This window comes from Eschscholzia californica, unplaced genomic scaffold (genome assembly GCF_041429995.1).
Source record: "Eschscholzia californica isolate CP2 unplaced genomic scaffold, dmEscCali1.0.p SCAF_1, whole genome shotgun sequence".
In the NCBI taxonomy this organism is placed as follows: Eukaryota; Viridiplantae; Streptophyta; class Magnoliopsida; order Ranunculales; family Papaveraceae; genus Eschscholzia; species Eschscholzia californica.
Genome location: NW_028238198.1, coordinates 16,361,299 through 16,367,298, shown reverse-complemented (window position 1 = coordinate 16,367,298; position 6,000 = coordinate 16,361,299). Strand labels below are relative to the sequence as shown.

General features: G+C 39.5%; 2 non-coding genes across 2 annotated transcripts; both read left to right on the top strand.

The window, feature by feature from the left end:
• The first annotated feature begins 2,908 nt into the window (after positions 1–2,908).
• LOC147564576 (U1 spliceosomal RNA) lies at positions 2,909–3,068 on the top strand. Its single transcript, XR_015231688.1, has one exon. It is a non-coding gene; the product is annotated as a U1 spliceosomal RNA (small nuclear RNA).
• Positions 3,069–3,766: 698 nt separating this feature from the next.
• LOC147564575 (U2 spliceosomal RNA) lies at positions 3,767–3,964 on the top strand. The gene has a single exon (XR_015231571.1). It is a non-coding gene; the product is annotated as a U2 spliceosomal RNA (small nuclear RNA).
• Positions 3,965–6,000: the final 2,036 nt, after the last annotated feature.

Below are 6,000 nucleotides of genomic sequence, written 5' to 3'. Positions count from 1 at the left end.
TCCAGGTAACTATTGGTCCACTGTGGCCATGGACGGATCTACATGCAGGCCAAAGGGGGCCATGGCCCCCCTTGACTTGCCGTAAATTGTTTTAGAAATACTGATTGCTCTCTGGTTTTTCGTATAAATAAAGTTCGAGTCATACTTATTACATGTGTGTAGCGTGGGTGAGATGGTAGAAGTCCGAGTTTCAGACGTGAGACACCTGGGTTCGAGCACTGGTAGACTTAAATTTTTCACTTTTTTTTTTGTTCGGCCCCCCTTGACTACTACTCCTAGTTCCGTCCCTGACTGTGGCTAATAGAAAAATGTGATTTATTGATTATTAACAAGTTATACTTATAGGCTGTTTGATAAATACAATAACGAAAATTCTAATATCAAATCAACCAAGATCTCGGTCGTTGTAGCAATGTATAGAACTTCATATTTGAATCTTTGACTACCATAGCTGAGTTCCCAATCTTCCACAATATCGGCAAACCTCCTTTTCCTCCTTATGATGAAAAGCACGACAGAGATCAGTGTTAACACCAGAACTGGGGCAAATATAGTTAACCCATGTATCAAAATCTTGGATTTCTTATTTGGTCCTATTTGAGGTAGCTTAGATAGTCGTGAGAGGTCGAGTTCTTGAGCTCTCCCATTCATCTTAAAGCTCCATCCTAATACATAATGTGATGTCAAAAATGCTCCAGTTGCTGCCGAGAAGCCCACCTACATAGTATCTAAGATGATAGTTGAAAGATCTTGGGACAAGGACAGAAGTGGAAAATCTGGTTTACCTATGTTGATTGGAGCTATCGTCACATTAAGTTGCTTTTCTACCCCATCATAATCTACCCAAACTTGCATGGGTTGTCCAGCTGTTAGGCTTAAGTTCCTGAAACCACCATCTTTTCTACTAAAGTACTTGGCTGGAGAGGATTGAACAGACTTGAGATCATTCATATCGATACCAACATGGTTATTATCAACATCGTGCAACTCAGGGTTGTGGACAGTATCTAGCTCCACAGCAACAACATGGTTTGAAGGATTGCCATTGTTTGATTCATTGAATAAGCCTAGATATTGGCTTGGTAAAGGTCCTGGTTGAGCCTCCCTATGAGGTGAAAGAACAAAGGCTATCCCATGACTAACTAAATCGTAATATCTAGAGGTCATGGCCAAAACGAAAGTAGTAGAGAAAGAGATATTAGTTGTGTTAGTAGTGTTACCATTTGGTGTTGGTGATGAATTGTTGATCTTGAATTTAAGCGGATGAGAGTAGAAGGCGCGACCTACTATTTGTGTGGTGTCATTGGTTAATCTCAACAGACCATTTGATGTGATATAAGATACTTCATTAATACTCAAATTAGCTGCATCTCGAAAACCATTGTAGACAAAACCAGACTCATATTCGGATGAGCCTCCAACACTTAACTCAGGAATCAACAACCCCAATAAAATCTTGAATAATAACAATAATATGGTCGGATTCTTCATTAACGCACCAAATTAATCTGAAACTCTGAACTTAGATTTTATCAGAACTCAGAAGAAAAGAGAAATGGATTGAAAGAGTCTAGCTGAATGCAAGAATGTCTTCTTAGAGGCTATAGAATGAATAAATGTAGTATTTTCAACTTCTTGACTGGATGCAAGTATATAATGTGACCAAATTAACATCACCAGATCAGTCAATTCAGACCAGACAGTTGACAGATCAGTCAATTCAAGTTTTTCTTCTGATGTGGTGTGCTAGTATGGCCCATAATCAACCTGGCTTCCTTGAATCACTAAGTTACAAAGATGTTGGTTATGCTAGTAGTGTTGCTCTTTTTCTCACTTTTTTAGCTTTCAAACATCATTATCTTTATATAATCGCCAAAATCACCAGATTAGGTGACTTTGGTCTACCGAGAGGTCCGAGACTGTATGACCGTGAAACTCATACTCTGACAACCGGTGTGGTTGGGCCATTAGGTTATCTAGCATCAGAGCTTACTAGAACTGGGAAAGCTACCACAAGCACGGATATTTTTTAGTTCGGGGCACTCTTGGTTGAAGTAGCATGTGGGAGAAGACCCATAGAGGCACCTAAATCTGAGACAGAAGAGAGTCTAAATTTGAGTGGTGAATATGTGGAAGAAATAGAGGTGTGGCCCATTGACATGAGTAATAGTATATCTGTAAATTTGAGAGGAGGAGATTATGAAGATATTGGCTCATCCTACACTTGTTATGAAGATAAGGCGTCCACTCTATCATCGTCATCCATTGCCGAATCAGTCATCTGTCACGATCGTCGATGTCAATTTCTTTAGTCTATTCGAGTTAGTTGATTAAGGGCTGGTGAACTTTCCTTTTCTTTTTTTAACTTAACCTGTTTGGGTCAATGCAGGAAAATATGATTTTGAAAAGGAATTGTTGTTCCTTCCCATTGGAACACATATAAGCTTCTCTAAAGAAATGTGGTATTTATTTCCTTCCCGAGTCAATAGATTGTATAGCGATTCTTTTCTTTAGTATTATATTATTATATATAAATCATATTATCATCTACATCAACAAGTCTATTCTCACACAGTTGTCGGCGGAAATGAAAAGACTTGTGAACCAATGATTGGAATACACAACTTTAGGTGAATCAATCTAGAATCTTGAGATGGAGACAAGAGTGGAACATCTGGTTTATCTGTGTAAATTGGAACATGTATGAGATGAAGTCAACATGTACTTATTTGGGCTTGATGGAGCTAACTTCCTTCAAAGTTACTCAAGCTAGGCTTGAGTTCTAGTAAGTGGGAATATGTTAAGTTGTTGTGCCGTTTCAGAACTTGATAGTCCCACATCCATCAAGTGAAATAAAAAGCTATATAGAGTAGTTGTACAAGAAAAGGTGGATGAGTAACTTTAAAATATACTTACCTGGACGGGGTCAATGGTTGATCAAGAAGGACCATGGCCTAGGTTAGTGACCTCCATTGCACTTAGGAGGGGCACTCGCCTAAGATCTACCCAAGTGGTGGAGTCTACGTCATAATTTGTGATAGAGGGGGTACGCGTCCGCGCGGCCCCTGCCAATTTTATGTTTTAATGTTTGAAATGGTGGAATCTTATAGATTAAATTTGTCATATTTTCCACCGGATGGAACCAACTTGCTATCCTCTTTTTGTGTTCACAACAATTGCAATCGCTTTGTATGGTTGTTCTTCATGAATCTAATGAATTGAATTGATGTAATCTCCTTAGTTTTAGCGGTCTATCCATATCCTCTTTGAATTTCCAACTTTCGGGTGCGAGCTAAGCATCCCGAGGTTGGCGCATCTCGTTGGGCGTGGAGAAGCATTGGGAACCCCAATTTCTTTTTTCAGAGCAGTTTCTTTTCCCGCCCCCTGCCTCGGCATAGCGCTTCGGTTCCAGTTCTTCTGAAGAATCAAATGACTTCTCCCTTCTCCATTGATCTGGGGGAGAAGGAACCGTCTATTGGGAAGCTAGACATCAAGTAAGTGGCTTGTCGAGGATAACTAAGCTGCACGCCGGAGTTGGTTGCTGGCACAACAGGGCGGTGCCTTATCGCACCGCAGGCGGACGCGCGTAAGCGTTCGTGGTGGTGCTTAGGGATTCCAATGTACTGCGATCCAAGATCAGAACGAGCTTGCCGGCAGACCACGGCCGTCCTATTATTGGGTGGGTTATAGTCCCACACAGATGGGTTTAAGCAAGCAAGGGAGTTGGAAACAATTATAAAAACACAAGACAGATAATGAAGAAAGCATACCTTTCTCGGCCTTTTGGCTAAGATCAAGTGTAGTATCTGTTCTTATCAGTTTAATATCTGATATGTGGACCATTGGTTCACACGATATTAAATTAATTTTTTTCATGGGGGAGGGTCCATCACAGTAGCTTGCTGCTGGGGCTCTCAAGTGTCGCCTTTGTGTTGCACTATTGCATTGGCCTGGCACACCCCCTACCAATCCTTAACCATAAAGATTTGTTATTGTCTTCAGTTTTCAATTGAATAGCGAAGCTTTTGCCGAGATAGCTCCTTACTGTCTGACTGTCAATGTATGAAGACAAAGCTGCAGAGCCAGCTTCAACCAACTGTTAGAAGTGATGAAACACATCTTTTTTACTGATTCCAAGAACTCGAAGAACTAAAATGATAAACTAGATATTATCTAACCATGGAAGAGAGCTTCAACTTGAGTAGGGTGAGTAGGGTTCATGCTAAATTATAGTAATTCTAAGACATTAACATATATATGTTGACGCAACGTAAACTCAAGTATGTTTTAGAAAGTCGGCTAAAATTCGAAAAACTGATAAACTCTCAAGGATAGAGAAACTGCGAAGATTTATTAACTGAATTACATCATAAAACTTGGAGAGGAACTCATTCATACGGTATTAGAGTTTCCTATTCCTAACAATCTCCGCAATAAAGTCCTTTTCCCCTTCTCTTGAATCATGTGAAAACTCTCTTGACACCAACTTCGATTTTAGAAGTGGTAAATAAACCTCTATACACCCTGCCAAAGCCATCTCATTTCGTCAAGTCTAAATGAGTTTGTTACGTATTTTAACCTATCATCCAAGGGGTCAAATTTCTTTGAAGTCTTATACATAAACCGGTTTATTATGCAGGTAATTTTTTGAAGGATGTTCATAGGTAGATTTATTGTTACATAAGATTTGGTTGGAACTCAGAGATTATCATGCATCCTTTTAAGATCATCTTAGACGTATGTTTCTGTGGTTTGGCGTGACATTTTTTTGTTATTTTCCAAACCCCTGAAAATTGTCGATGTTACAGGGGACTTTTTTAGGGATCTCCAGGTTGAATTTCAGAACTGGGAAGCTACTGCTGGTTCTCAAGGGAAGCCCAAGAGCTTGTGGGAAGAGTTAGCAGTAAGATACTATTAGACTCCCATCTTTTACATCTTCGTAAAGTAAATGCATATTTTATCTAAAACTTTACAGGATACGAACCAAAAGGTTCGTGAGCTCCACTAATTAAATTGTTGCAAAGATAGCCTCAAAGTTAATAGTAGAATCCCTAAAAGAGATTAAATGTGTCCAATTTTTTCTCTTTGCCTAAACCATAAACGAAAGTGAGAATCACCAGTGTACCATCTTCAAAGCGAATTCTAACTCCCTTAAAAAGTGCCTTTTTACGTGTTCTTGCAAACCTCAAGTTATTGCATGAGGTAGGAACGACGGCAACTTATTAACTGAAGATAGGGAGAAATTGCGACGCTAGAGGGCAACATGGAGATAAATGGCTTTGTAGATTCCACATCTTCTTTGCACAATATGCATATATTTGGGGAAATACCTCCTCTTCTTTGTAGACTATAACCACGGGAGAGTCACTTGAAAGCACCTCGGCCTTCCATTTCCACGTCACTGAAATCTCTATAATGTTGTGCCTTCCTCCCTAAAGCTTCATTACGAGTCTAACCCGAAAATCTAATCTCTGTTTTTGTTTACCTTCTCAATCCTCAGATTATTGTTGGCCGAACCCTCTCTAGAGCATTTACTTGTGCCGCCTTATCATCTACTCCTAAGTTGTGAGAGGCGGTTGGTGTTAGGAATCATTTTCCAAATTGGATTTCCAAATTGGACTCAAAATTCGAAACTTCTCAAAATTTGAAACTGCTCAAAACTCAAGATTGGAGTAAGTTTTCAATGCTATATACAGGGGGTTTGAGTATTGGTAAAATACACATCAACACAACACAAACAACTATCAACATAGAGTGTGAGCAAGTGAGAGAGAAATTTTATTCATTGTTTTGAGCGGTGTTTACCTTCTCGGTCGTCGAAGATCTAGTATAGAAGGTTAATTTCTATACGGTACCATCTTAGGACGAACTTGCGGGTTGTGTGAGTCGTCTTCATCTATCCTTCAATAAAGTTTTCTTGTTCGCCCGAGGACGTAGGCTTTAAACTGAACCTCGTTAAATTCTGTTTGCATATTTAGTTTTGGCTTAGCTTTTCGATTA